The sequence below is a fragment of the Anomaloglossus baeobatrachus genome, unplaced genomic scaffold, assembly GCF_048569485.1.
Source record: "Anomaloglossus baeobatrachus isolate aAnoBae1 unplaced genomic scaffold, aAnoBae1.hap1 Scaffold_4812, whole genome shotgun sequence".
In the NCBI taxonomy this organism is placed as follows: domain Eukaryota; kingdom Metazoa; phylum Chordata; class Amphibia; order Anura; family Aromobatidae; genus Anomaloglossus; species Anomaloglossus baeobatrachus.
In genome coordinates, this window is record NW_027444160.1 from 1 (window position 1) to 13,907 (window position 13,907).

At 46.5% G+C, this 13,907-nt stretch overlaps 9 non-coding genes across 9 annotated transcripts; all 9 read left to right on the forward strand.

Annotated features, from left to right (window-relative positions):
* Positions 1-1,076: 1,076 nt before the first annotated feature.
* On the forward strand, positions 1,077-1,267 carry LOC142281714 (U2 spliceosomal RNA). Its single transcript, XR_012743754.1, has one exon. It is a non-coding gene; the product is annotated as a U2 spliceosomal RNA (small nuclear RNA).
* Positions 1,268-2,654: 1,387 nt separating this feature from the next.
* On the forward strand, positions 2,655-2,845 carry LOC142281725 (U2 spliceosomal RNA). The gene has a single exon (XR_012743765.1). It is a non-coding gene; the product is annotated as a U2 spliceosomal RNA (small nuclear RNA).
* A 1,387-nt stretch (positions 2,846-4,232) lies between these two features.
* Positions 4,233-4,423, forward strand: LOC142281729 (U2 spliceosomal RNA). Its single transcript, XR_012743768.1, has one exon. It is a non-coding gene; the product is annotated as a U2 spliceosomal RNA (small nuclear RNA).
* A 1,387-nt stretch (positions 4,424-5,810) lies between these two features.
* LOC142281730 (U2 spliceosomal RNA) lies at positions 5,811-6,001 on the forward strand. Its single transcript, XR_012743769.1, has one exon. It is a non-coding gene; the product is annotated as a U2 spliceosomal RNA (small nuclear RNA).
* Positions 6,002-7,388: 1,387 nt separating this feature from the next.
* LOC142281731 (U2 spliceosomal RNA) lies at positions 7,389-7,579 on the forward strand. Its single transcript, XR_012743770.1, has one exon. It is a non-coding gene; the product is annotated as a U2 spliceosomal RNA (small nuclear RNA).
* Positions 7,580-8,966: 1,387 nt separating this feature from the next.
* On the forward strand, positions 8,967-9,157 carry LOC142281715 (U2 spliceosomal RNA). The gene has a single exon (XR_012743755.1). It is a non-coding gene; the product is annotated as a U2 spliceosomal RNA (small nuclear RNA).
* A 1,387-nt stretch (positions 9,158-10,544) lies between these two features.
* LOC142281716 (U2 spliceosomal RNA) lies at positions 10,545-10,735 on the forward strand. Its single transcript, XR_012743756.1, has one exon. It is a non-coding gene; the product is annotated as a U2 spliceosomal RNA (small nuclear RNA).
* A 1,387-nt stretch (positions 10,736-12,122) lies between these two features.
* LOC142281717 (U2 spliceosomal RNA) lies at positions 12,123-12,313 on the forward strand. The gene has a single exon (XR_012743757.1). It is a non-coding gene; the product is annotated as a U2 spliceosomal RNA (small nuclear RNA).
* A 1,387-nt stretch (positions 12,314-13,700) lies between these two features.
* Positions 13,701-13,891, forward strand: LOC142281718 (U2 spliceosomal RNA). The gene has a single exon (XR_012743758.1). It is a non-coding gene; the product is annotated as a U2 spliceosomal RNA (small nuclear RNA).
* Positions 13,892-13,907: the final 16 nt, after the last annotated feature.

Here is a 13,907-nt window from a genome sequence, read left to right on the forward strand (position 1 = left end):
ACCACAGGTGTGATAACATCTAGAATTGGCATCTGGTGCGATCTCTCCGCTTCCACTCCAAAGAAAGTTACCTGTTTATTCCTATCATGCATTGGTTTTTGGGGTTTTCTTTGAGTAATGATGATCTCTTTAGTAGTCTGTTGGCGCCCTCTCCTGGAGGAATAGTTTGCTTGCTCTTGGACATTCTAAAAGAGAGGTCATGATAGACATTGAGCTTCTGAGCTCAATTGGGGACAGTCATGGGTGATGAATGTTTGCAACCTACTGCGAAGCCTCATACCGCAATATAAGGAACGTCAAATACTAAGAAAGGGCGGCCTATGAAAGAATTACTACTTTCAATAAGTACACTTAAACGGCTAATTGGGAATAGAAAAACTGTAAAAAGCCCTCTGAGAAAGCCCCCCTCTAACCTTTGATAGTAAGCTTTTCTGTAGTCTGCCTGTTGATGTATTTTCCGTTTGAACTGTGCACAACATGAAGAGACGGAACACTGGCGGCTTGTCACAATGCCCCCCGATGACATCACAATAGCGCTGCTGCCTAGAAAACAAGCTGCGCAGAAGAAGTTGTTCTTTGGGTGGGAGGGTGGGCTAGTGGAAGGAGGGGGCAATCTCTTTTTTTCCCGGGTGGTAGGGGGATGACAGGAGAAGGGAAGCGGGTGGTGAGAAAGGTACAGAGGGCAGGGTTTGGGGGCTGGGAAGGAAAGGGAAAAGATTAGGGTTTGGGGATGATGAAAGGGCTTTCTACGGGTAAGGATGGCAAAGGGTGGCAGTGACGGAAAGTCAGGCAACCTGTCCTGTCCGTCTTTTTGTATCGTGAATTGGAAAGACTGCAAGGGGGAGGGGAGTTGCTTGCGCCCTAAAGGAGGAGTTATTCAGATTCATTGCAGTGGGCGGCGGCTGCAAAACGCACCATTCTTCTTGTTTTGGCTCTGCAAAGCAGCCTTTTCAAGGGTTGGCTTGGGTGACAAAATGTCTTGTGTAGGCGTGGGTTTGTCTCCCTCTCGCTCTCTCTCCCTAAGATGTGTCCGGCATAGGCCAGGGTGCCACTCGAGGCCCAAACCAATTCTGGTTATCGCTTCTCGGCCTTTTGGCTAAGATCAAGTGTAGTATCTGTTCTTATCAGTTTAATATCTGATACGTCCCCTATCTGGGGACCATATATTAAATGGATTTTTAGAACAGGGAGATGGAAAAAGAGCTTGCTCTGTCCACTCCACGCATTGACCTGGTATTGCAGTACCTCCAGGAACGGTGCACCCCTTCTTAACCCAGTTTCCAAAAGCAGAACTCAATTCACCTGATTCATATTAGCCCGATTTAATGAATTGGAAGAAAGCATACGTCTTCATATGCACCTCAATTTGGCCCATTCACTTTTCACACTTCCTCCTTTTGTTTTTTATCTTTCACACTTTTGACTTTCTTTATTCATCCAAATAGCAAACTCATCACCACTCAACCTGACCAACTCGGCTATGTCCCCGTGCTGCAGTTCTCTGTCTTATCTAGATCATTTGCAATTGAATGGAATAGATCCCTTTTGGACAAAGTGGATTCACCTGCTGCTGCAGTGACCACAGGTGTGATAACATCTAGAATTGGCATCTGGTGCGATCTCTCCGCTTCCACTCCAAAGAAAGTTACCTGTTTATTCCTATCATGCATTGGTTTTTGGGGTTTTCTTTGAGTAATGATGATCTCTTTAGTAGTCTGTTGGCGCCCTCTCCTGGAGGAATAGTTTGCTTGCTCTTGGACATTCTAAAAGAGAGGTCATGATAGACATTGAGCTTCTGAGCTCAATTGGGGACAGTCATGGGTGATGAATGTTTGCAACCTACTGCGAAGCCTCATACCGCAATATAAGGAACGTCAAATACTAAGAAAGGGCGGCCTATGAAAGAATTACTACTTTCAATAAGTACACTTAAACGGCTAATTGGGAATAGAAAAACTGTAAAAAGCCCTCTGAGAAAGCCCCCCTCTAACCTTTGATAGTAAGCTTTTCTGTAGTCTGCCTGTTGATGTATTTTCCGTTTGAACTGTGCACAACATGAAGAGACGGAACACTGGCGGCTTGTCACAATGCCCCCCGATGACATCACAATAGCGCTGCTGCCTAGAAAACAAGCTGCGCAGAAGAAGTTGTTCTTTGGGTGGGAGGGTGGGCTAGTGGAAGGAGGGGGCAATCTCTTTTTTTCCCGGGTGGTAGGGGGATGACAGGAGAAGGGAAGCGGGTGGTGAGAAAGGTACAGAGGGCAGGGTTTGGGGGCTGGGAAGGAAAGGGAAAAGATTAGGGTTTGGGGATGATGAAAGGGCTTTCTACGGGTAAGGATGGCAAAGGGTGGCAGTGACGGAAAGTCAGGCAACCTGTCCTGTCCGTCTTTTTGTATCGTGAATTGGAAAGACTGCAAGGGGGAGGGGAGTTGCTTGCGCCCTAAAGGAGGAGTTATTCAGATTCATTGCAGTGGGCGGCGGCTGCAAAACGCACCATTCTTCTTGTTTTGGCTCTGCAAAGCAGCCTTTTCAAGGGTTGGCTTGGGTGACAAAATGTCTTGTGTAGGCGTGGGTTTGTCTCCCTCTCGCTCTCTCTCCCTAAGATGTGTCCGGCATAGGCCAGGGTGCCACTCGAGGCCCAAACCAATTCTGGTTATCGCTTCTCGGCCTTTTGGCTAAGATCAAGTGTAGTATCTGTTCTTATCAGTTTAATATCTGATACGTCCCCTATCTGGGGACCATATATTAAATGGATTTTTAGAACAGGGAGATGGAAAAAGAGCTTGCTCTGTCCACTCCACGCATTGACCTGGTATTGCAGTACCTCCAGGAACGGTGCACCCCTTCTTAACCCAGTTTCCAAAAGCAGAACTCAATTCACCTGATTCATATTAGCCCGATTTAATGAATTGGAAGAAAGCATACGTCTTCATATGCACCTCAATTTGGCCCATTCACTTTTCACACTTCCTCCTTTTGTTTTTTATCTTTCACACTTTTGACTTTCTTTATTCATCCAAATAGCAAACTCATCACCACTCAACCTGACCAACTCGGCTATGTCCCCGTGCTGCAGTTCTCTGTCTTATCTAGATCATTTGCAATTGAATGGAATAGATCCCTTTTGGACAAAGTGGATTCACCTGCTGCTGCAGTGACCACAGGTGTGATAACATCTAGAATTGGCATCTGGTGCGATCTCTCCGCTTCCACTCCAAAGAAAGTTACCTGTTTATTCCTATCATGCATTGGTTTTTGGGGTTTTCTTTGAGTAATGATGATCTCTTTAGTAGTCTGTTGGCGCCCTCTCCTGGAGGAATAGTTTGCTTGCTCTTGGACATTCTAAAAGAGAGGTCATGATAGACATTGAGCTTCTGAGCTCAATTGGGGACAGTCATGGGTGATGAATGTTTGCAACCTACTGCGAAGCCTCATACCGCAATATAAGGAACGTCAAATACTAAGAAAGGGCGGCCTATGAAAGAATTACTACTTTCAATAAGTACACTTAAACGGCTAATTGGGAATAGAAAAACTGTAAAAAGCCCTCTGAGAAAGCCCCCCTCTAACCTTTGATAGTAAGCTTTTCTGTAGTCTGCCTGTTGATGTATTTTCCGTTTGAACTGTGCACAACATGAAGAGACGGAACACTGGCGGCTTGTCACAATGCCCCCCGATGACATCACAATAGCGCTGCTGCCTAGAAAACAAGCTGCGCAGAAGAAGTTGTTCTTTGGGTGGGAGGGTGGGCTAGTGGAAGGAGGGGGCAATCTCTTTTTTTCCCGGGTGGTAGGGGGATGACAGGAGAAGGGAAGCGGGTGGTGAGAAAGGTACAGAGGGCAGGGTTTGGGGGCTGGGAAGGAAAGGGAAAAGATTAGGGTTTGGGGATGATGAAAGGGCTTTCTACGGGTAAGGATGGCAAAGGGTGGCAGTGACGGAAAGTCAGGCAACCTGTCCTGTCCGTCTTTTTGTATCGTGAATTGGAAAGACTGCAAGGGGGAGGGGAGTTGCTTGCGCCCTAAAGGAGGAGTTATTCAGATTCATTGCAGTGGGCGGCGGCTGCAAAACGCACCATTCTTCTTGTTTTGGCTCTGCAAAGCAGCCTTTTCAAGGGTTGGCTTGGGTGACAAAATGTCTTGTGTAGGCGTGGGTTTGTCTCCCTCTCGCTCTCTCTCCCTAAGATGTGTCCGGCATAGGCCAGGGTGCCACTCGAGGCCCAAACCAATTCTGGTTATCGCTTCTCGGCCTTTTGGCTAAGATCAAGTGTAGTATCTGTTCTTATCAGTTTAATATCTGATACGTCCCCTATCTGGGGACCATATATTAAATGGATTTTTAGAACAGGGAGATGGAAAAAGAGCTTGCTCTGTCCACTCCACGCATTGACCTGGTATTGCAGTACCTCCAGGAACGGTGCACCCCTTCTTAACCCAGTTTCCAAAAGCAGAACTCAATTCACCTGATTCATATTAGCCCGATTTAATGAATTGGAAGAAAGCATACGTCTTCATATGCACCTCAATTTGGTCCATTCACTTTTCACACTTCCTCCTTTTGTTTTTTATCTTTCACACTTTTGACTTTCTTTATTCATCCAAATAGCAAACTCATCACCACTCAACCTGACCAACTCGGCTATGTCCCCGTGCTGCAGTTCTCTGTCTTATCTAGATCATTTGCAATTGAATGGAATAGATCCCTTTTGGACAAAGTGGATTCACCTGCTGCTGCAGTGACCACAGGTGTGATAACATCTAGAATTGGCATCTGGTGCGATCTCTCCGCTTCCACTCCAAAGAAAGTTACCTGTTTATTCCTATCATGCATTGGTTTTTGGGGTTTTCTTTGAGTAATGATGATCTCTTTAGTAGTCTGTTGGCGCCCTCTCCTGGAGGAATAGTTTGCTTGCTCTTGGACATTCTAAAAGAGAGGTCATGATAGACATTGAGCTTCTGAGCTCAATTGGGGACAGTCATGGGTGATGAATGTTTGCAACCTACTGCGAAGCCTCATACCGCAATATAAGGAACGTCAAATACTAAGAAAGGGCGGCCTATGAAAGAATTACTACTTTCAATAAGTACACTTAAACGGCTAATTGGGAATAGAAAAACTGTAAAAAGCCCTCTGAGAAAGCCCCCCTCTAACCTTTGATAGTAAGCTTTTCTGTAGTCTGCCTGTTGATGTATTTTCCGTTTGAACTGTGCACAACATGAAGAGACGGAACACTGGCGGCTTGTCACAATGCCCCCCGATGACATCACAATAGCGCTGCTGCCTAGAAAACAAGCTGCGCAGAAGAAGTTGTTCTTTGGGTGGGAGGGTGGGCTAGTGGAAGGAGGGGGCAATCTCTTTTTTTCCCGGGTGGTAGGGGGATGACAGGAGAAGGGAAGCGGGTGGTGAGAAAGGTACAGAGGGCAGGGTTTGGGGGCTGGGAAGGAAAGGGAAAAGATTAGGGTTTGGGGATGATGAAAGGGCTTTCTACGGGTAAGGATGGCAAAGGGTGGCAGTGACGGAAAGTCAGGCAACCTGTCCTGTCCGTCTTTTTGTATCGTGAATTGGAAAGACTGCAAGGGGGAGGGGAGTTGCTTGCGCCCTAAAGGAGGAGTTATTCAGATTCATTGCAGTGGGCGGCGGCTGCAAAACGCACCATTCTTCTTGTTTTGGCTCTGCAAAGCAGCCTTTTCAAGGGTTGGCTTGGGTGACAAAATGTCTTGTGTAGGCGTGGGTTTGTCTCCCTCTCGCTCTCTCTCCCTAAGATGTGTCCGGCATAGGCCAGGGTGCCACTCGAGGCCCAAACCAATTCTGGTTATCGCTTCTCGGCCTTTTGGCTAAGATCAAGTGTAGTATCTGTTCTTATCAGTTTAATATCTGATACGTCCCCTATCTGGGGACCATATATTAAATGGATTTTTAGAACAGGGAGATGGAAAAAGAGCTTGCTCTGTCCACTCCACGCATTGACCTGGTATTGCAGTACCTCCAGGAACGGTGCACCCCTTCTTAACCCAGTTTCCAAAAGCAGAACTCAATTCACCTGATTCATATTAGCCCGATTTAATGAATTGGAAGAAAGCATACGTCTTCATATGCACCTCAATTTGGCCCATTCACTTTTCACACTTCCTCCTTTTGTTTTTTATCTTTCACACTTTTGACTTTCTTTATTCATCCAAATAGCAAACTCATCACCACTCAACCTGACCAACTCGGCTATGTCCCCGTGCTGCAGTTCTCTGTCTTATCTAGATCATTTGCAATTGAATGGAATAGATCCCTTTTGGACAAAGTGGATTCACCTGCTGCTGCAGTGACCACAGGTGTGATAACATCTAGAATTGGCATCTGGTGCGATCTCTCCGCTTCCACTCCAAAGAAAGTTACCTGTTTATTCCTATCATGCATTGGTTTTTGGGGTTTTCTTTGAGTAATGATGATCTCTTTAGTAGTCTGTTGGCGCCCTCTCCTGGAGGAATAGTTTGCTTGCTCTTGGACATTCTAAAAGAGAGGTCATGATAGACATTGAGCTTCTGAGCTCAATTGGGGACAGTCATGGGTGATGAATGTTTGCAACCTACTGCGAAGCCTCATACCGCAATATAAGGAACGTCAAATACTAAGAAAGGGCGGCCTATGAAAGAATTACTACTTTCAATAAGTACACTTAAACGGCTAATTGGGAATAGAAAAACTGTAAAAAGCCCTCTGAGAAAGCCCCCCTCTAACCTTTGATAGTAAGCTTTTCTGTAGTCTGCCTGTTGATGTATTTTCCGTTTGAACTGTGCACAACATGAAGAGACGGAACACTGGCGGCTTGTCACAATGCCCCCCGATGACATCACAATAGCGCTGCTGCCTAGAAAACAAGCTGCGCAGAAGAAGTTGTTCTTTGGGTGGGAGGGTGGGCTAGTGGAAGGAGGGGGCAATCTCTTTTTTTCCCGGGTGGTAGGGGGATGACAGGAGAAGGGAAGCGGGTGGTGAGAAAGGTACAGAGGGCAGGGTTTGGGGGCTGGGAAGGAAAGGGAAAAGATTAGGGTTTGGGGATGATGAAAGGGCTTTCTACGGGTAAGGATGGCAAAGGGTGGCAGTGACGGAAAGTCAGGCAACCTGTCCTGTCCGTCTTTTTGTATCGTGAATTGGAAAGACTGCAAGGGGGAGGGGAGTTGCTTGCGCCCTAAAGGAGGAGTTATTCAGATTCATTGCAGTGGGCGGCGGCTGCAAAACGCACCATTCTTCTTGTTTTGGCTCTGCAAAGCAGCCTTTTCAAGGGTTGGCTTGGGTGACAAAATGTCTTGTGTAGGCGTGGGTTTGTCTCCCTCTCGCTCTCTCTCCCTAAGATGTGTCCGGCATAGGCCAGGGTGCCACTCGAGGCCCAAACCAATTCTGGTTATCGCTTCTCGGCCTTTTGGCTAAGATCAAGTGTAGTATCTGTTCTTATCAGTTTAATATCTGATACGTCCCCTATCTGGGGACCATATATTAAATGGATTTTTAGAACAGGGAGATGGAAAAAGAGCTTGCTCTGTCCACTCCACGCATTGACCTGGTATTGCAGTACCTCCAGGAACGGTGCACCCCTTCTTAACCCAGTTTCCAAAAGCAGAACTCAATTCACCTGATTCATATTAGCCCGATTTAATGAATTGGAAGAAAGCATACGTCTTCATATGCACCTCAATTTGGCCCATTCACTTTTCACACTTCCTCCTTTTGTTTTTTATCTTTCACACTTTTGACTTTCTTTATTCATCCAAATAGCAAACTCATCACCACTCAACCTGACCAACTCGGCTATGTCCCCGTGCTGCAGTTCTCTGTCTTATCTAGATCATTTGCAATTGAATGGAATAGATCCCTTTTGGACAAAGTGGATTCACCTGCTGCTGCAGTGACCACAGGTGTGATAACATCTAGAATTGGCATCTGGTGCGATCTCTCCGCTTCCACTCCAAAGAAAGTTACCTGTTTATTCCTATCATGCATTGGTTTTTGGGGTTTTCTTTGAGTAATGATGATCTCTTTAGTAGTCTGTTGGCGCCCTCTCCTGGAGGAATAGTTTGCTTGCTCTTGGACATTCTAAAAGAGAGGTCATGATAGACATTGAGCTTCTGAGCTCAATTGGGGACAGTCATGGGTGATGAATGTTTGCAACCTACTGCGAAGCCTCATACCGCAATATAAGGAACGTCAAATACTAAGAAAGGGCGGCCTATGAAAGAATTACTACTTTCAATAAGTACACTTAAACGGCTAATTGGGAATAGAAAAACTGTAAAAAGCCCTCTGAGAAAGCCCCCCTCTAACCTTTGATAGTAAGCTTTTCTGTAGTCTGCCTGTTGATGTATTTTCCGTTTGAACTGTGCACAACATGAAGAGACGGAACACTGGCGGCTTGTCACAATGCCCCCCGATGACATCACAATAGCGCTGCTGCCTAGAAAACAAGCTGCGCAGAAGAAGTTGTTCTTTGGGTGGGAGGGTGGGCTAGTGGAAGGAGGGGGCAATCTCTTTTTTTCCCGGGTGGTAGGGGGATGACAGGAGAAGGGAAGCGGGTGGTGAGAAAGGTACAGAGGGCAGGGTTTGGGGGCTGGGAAGGAAAGGGAAAAGATTAGGGTTTGGGGATGATGAAAGGGCTTTCTACGGGTAAGGATGGCAAAGGGTGGCAGTGACGGAAAGTCAGGCAACCTGTCCTGTCCGTCTTTTTGTATCGTGAATTGGAAAGACTGCAAGGGGGAGGGGAGTTGCTTGCGCCCTAAAGGAGGAGTTATTCAGATTCATTGCAGTGGGCGGCGGCTGCAAAACGCACCATTCTTCTTGTTTTGGCTCTGCAAAGCAGCCTTTTCAAGGGTTGGCTTGGGTGACAAAATGTCTTGTGTAGGCGTGGGTTTGTCTCCCTCTCGCTCTCTCTCCCTAAGATGTGTCCGGCATAGGCCAGGGTGCCACTCGAGGCCCAAACCAATTCTGGTTATCGCTTCTCGGCCTTTTGGCTAAGATCAAGTGTAGTATCTGTTCTTATCAGTTTAATATCTGATACGTCCCCTATCTGGGGACCATATATTAAATGGATTTTTAGAACAGGGAGATGGAAAAAGAGCTTGCTCTGTCCACTCCACGCATTGACCTGGTATTGCAGTACCTCCAGGAACGGTGCACCCCTTCTTAACCCAGTTTCCAAAAGCAGAACTCAATTCACCTGATTCATATTAGCCCGATTTAATGAATTGGAAGAAAGCATACGTCTTCATATGCACCTCAATTTGGCCCATTCACTTTTCACACTTCCTCCTTTTGTTTTTTATCTTTCACACTTTTGACTTTCTTTATTCATCCAAATAGCAAACTCATCACCACTCAACCTGACCAACTCGGCTATGTCCCCGTGCTGCAGTTCTCTGTCTTATCTAGATCATTTGCAATTGAATGGAATAGATCCCTTTTGGACAAAGTGGATTCACCTGCTGCTGCAGTGACCACAGGTGTGATAACATCTAGAATTGGCATCTGGTGCGATCTCTCCGCTTCCACTCCAAAGAAAGTTACCTGTTTATTCCTATCATGCATTGGTTTTTGGGGTTTTCTTTGAGTAATGATGATCTCTTTAGTAGTCTGTTGGCGCCCTCTCCTGGAGGAATAGTTTGCTTGCTCTTGGACATTCTAAAAGAGAGGTCATGATAGACATTGAGCTTCTGAGCTCAATTGGGGACAGTCATGGGTGATGAATGTTTGCAACCTACTGCGAAGCCTCATACCGCAATATAAGGAACGTCAAATACTAAGAAAGGGCGGCCTATGAAAGAATTACTACTTTCAATAAGTACACTTAAACGGCTAATTGGGAATAGAAAAACTGTAAAAAGCCCTCTGAGAAAGCCCCCCTCTAACCTTTGATAGTAAGCTTTTCTGTAGTCTGCCTGTTGATGTATTTTCCGTTTGAACTGTGCACAACATGAAGAGACGGAACACTGGCGGCTTGTCACAATGCCCCCCGATGACATCACAATAGCGCTGCTGCCTAGAAAACAAGCTGCGCAGAAGAAGTTGTTCTTTGGGTGGGAGGGTGGGCTAGTGGAAGGAGGGGGCAATCTCTTTTTTTCCCGGGTGGTAGGGGGATGACAGGAGAAGGGAAGCGGGTGGTGAGAAAGGTACAGAGGGCAGGGTTTGGGGGCTGGGAAGGAAAGGGAAAAGATTAGGGTTTGGGGATGATGAAAGGGCTTTCTACGGGTAAGGATGGCAAAGGGTGGCAGTGACGGAAAGTCAGGCAACCTGTCCTGTCCGTCTTTTTGTATCGTGAATTGGAAAGACTGCAAGGGGGAGGGGAGTTGCTTGCGCCCTAAAGGAGGAGTTATTCAGATTCATTGCAGTGGGCGGCGGCTGCAAAACGCACCATTCTTCTTGTTTTGGCTCTGCAAAGCAGCCTTTTCAAGGGTTGGCTTGGGTGACAAAATGTCTTGTGTAGGCGTGGGTTTGTCTCCCTCTCGCTCTCTCTCCCTAAGATGTGTCCGGCATAGGCCAGGGTGCCACTCGAGGCCCAAACCAATTCTGGTTATCGCTTCTCGGCCTTTTGGCTAAGATCAAGTGTAGTATCTGTTCTTATCAGTTTAATATCTGATACGTCCCCTATCTGGGGACCATATATTAAATGGATTTTTAGAACAGGGAGATGGAAAAAGAGCTTGCTCTGTCCACTCCACGCATTGACCTGGTATTGCAGTACCTCCAGGAACGGTGCACCCCTTCTTAACCCAGTTTCCAAAAGCAGAACTCAATTCACCTGATTCATATTAGCCCGATTTAATGAATTGGAAGAAAGCATACGTCTTCATATGCACCTCAATTTGGCCCATTCACTTTTCACACTTCCTCCTTTTGTTTTTTATCTTTCACACTTTTGACTTTCTTTATTCATCCAAATAGCAAACTCATCACCACTCAACCTGACCAACTCGGCTATGTCCCCGTGCTGCAGTTCTCTGTCTTATCTAGATCATTTGCAATTGAATGGAATAGATCCCTTTTGGACAAAGTGGATTCACCTGCTGCTGCAGTGACCACAGGTGTGATAACATCTAGAATTGGCATCTGGTGCGATCTCTCCGCTTCCACTCCAAAGAAAGTTACCTGTTTATTCCTATCATGCATTGGTTTTTGGGGTTTTCTTTGAGTAATGATGATCTCTTTAGTAGTCTGTTGGCGCCCTCTCCTGGAGGAATAGTTTGCTTGCTCTTGGACATTCTAAAAGAGAGGTCATGATAGACATTGAGCTTCTGAGCTCAATTGGGGACAGTCATGGGTGATGAATGTTTGCAACCTACTGCGAAGCCTCATACCGCAATATAAGGAACGTCAAATACTAAGAAAGGGCGGCCTATGAAAGAATTACTACTTTCAATAAGTACACTTAAACGGCTAATTGGGAATAGAAAAACTGTAAAAAGCCCTCTGAGAAAGCCCCCCTCTAACCTTTGATAGTAAGCTTTTCTGTAGTCTGCCTGTTGATGTATTTTCCGTTTGAACTGTGCACAACATGAAGAGACGGAACACTGGCGGCTTGTCACAATGCCCCCCGATGACATCACAATAGCGCTGCTGCCTAGAAAACAAGCTGCGCAGAAGAAGTTGTTCTTTGGGTGGGAGGGTGGGCTAGTGGAAGGAGGGGGCAATCTCTTTTTTTCCCGGGTGGTAGGGGGATGACAGGAGAAGGGAAGCGGGTGGTGAGAAAGGTACAGAGGGCAGGGTTTGGGGGCTGGGAAGGAAAGGGAAAAGATTAGGGTTTGGGGATGATGAAAGGGCTTTCTACGGGTAAGGATGGCAAAGGGTGGCAGTGACGGAAAGTCAGGCAACCTGTCCTGTCCGTCTTTTTGTATCGTGAATTGGAAAGACTGCAAGGGGGAGGGGAGTTGCTTGCGCCCTAAAGGAGGAGTTATTCAGATTCATTGCAGTGGGCGGCGGCTGCAAAACGCACCATTCTTCTTGTTTTGGCTCTGCAAAGCAGCCTTTTCAAGGGTTGGCTTGGGTGACAAAATGTCTTGTGTAGGCGTGGGTTTGTCTCCCTCTCGCTCTCTCTCCCTAAGATGTGTCCGGCATAGGCCAGGGTGCCACTCGAGGCCCAAACCAATTCTGGTTATCGCTTCTCGGCCTTTTGGCTAAGATCAAGTGTAGTATCTGTTCTTATCAGTTTAATATCTGATACGTCCCCTATCTGGGGACCATATATTAAATGGATTTTTAGAACAGGGAGATGGAAAAAGAGCTTGCTCTGTCCACTCCACGCATTGACCTGGTATTGCAGTACCTCCAGGAACGGTGCACCCCTTCTTAACCCAGTTTCCAAAAGCAGAACTCAATTCACCTGATTCATATTAGCCCGATTTAATGAATTGGAAGAAAGCATACGTCTTCATATGCACCTCAATTTGGCCCATTCACTTTTCACACTTCCTCCTTTTGTTTTTTATCTTTCACACTTTTGACTTTCTTTATTCATCCAAATAGCAAACTCATCACCACTCAACCTGACCAACTCGGCTATGTCCCCGTGCTGCAGTTCTCTGTCTTATCTAGATCATTTGCAATTGAATGGAATAGATCCCTTTTGGACAAAGTGGATTCACCTGCTGCTGCAGTGACCACAGGTGTGATAACATCTAGAATTGGCATCTGGTGCGATCTCTCCGCTTCCACTCCAAAGAAAGTTACCTGTTTATTCCTATCATGCATTGGTTTTTGGGGTTTTCTTTGAGTAATGATGATCTCTTTAGTAGTCTGTTGGCGCCCTCTCCTGGAGGAATAGTTTGCTTGCTCTTGGACATTCTAAAAGAGAGGTCATGATAGACATTGAGCTTCTGAGCTCAATTGGGGACAGTCATGGGTGATGAATGTTTGCAACCTACTGCGAAGCCTCATACCGCAATATAAGGAACGTCAAATACTAAGAAAGGGCGGCCTATGAAAGAATTACTACTTTCAATAAGTACACTTAAACGGCTAATTGGGAATAGAAAAACTGTAAAAAGCCCTCTGAGAAAGCCCCCCTCTAACCTTTGATAGTAAGCTTTTCTGTAGTCTGCCTGTTGATGTATTTTCCGTTTGAACTGTGCACAACATGAAGAGACGGAACACTGGCGGCTTGTCACAATGCCCCCCGATGACATCACAATAGCGCTGCTGCCTAGAAAACAAGCTGCGCAGAAGAAGTTGTTCTTTGGGTGGGAGGGTGGGCTAGTGGAAGGAGGGGGCAATCTCTTTTTTTCCCGGGTGGTAGGGGGATGACAGGAGAAGGGAAGCGGGTGGTGAGAAAGGTACAGAGGGCAGGGTTTGGGGGCTGGGAAGGAAAGGGAAAAGATTAGGGTTTGGGGATGATGAAAGGGCTTTCTACGGGTAAGGATGGCAAAGGGTGGCAGTGACGGAAAGTCAGGCAACCTGTCCTGTCCGTCTTTTTGTATCGTGAATTGGAAAGACTGCAAGGGGGAGGGGAGTTGCTTGCGCCCTAAAGGAGGAGTTATTCAGATTCATTGCAGTGGGCGGCGGCTGCAAAACGCACCATTCTTCTTGTTTTGGCTCTGCAAAGCAGCCTTTTCAAGGGTTGGCTTGGGTGACAAAATGTCTTGTGTAGGCGTGGGTTTGTCTCCCTCTCGCTCTCTCTCCCTAAGATGTGTCCGGCATAGGCCAGGGTGCCACTCGAGGCCCAAACCAATTCTGGTTATCGCTTCTCGGCCTTTTGGCTAAGATCAAGTGTAGTATCTGTTCTTATCAGTTTAATATCTGATACGTCCCCTATCTGGGGACCATATATTAAATGGATTTTTAGAACAGGGAGATGGAAAAAGAGCTTGCTCTGTCCACTCCACGCATTGACCTGGTATTGCAGTACCTCCAGGAACGGTGCACCCCTTCTTAACCCAGTTTCCA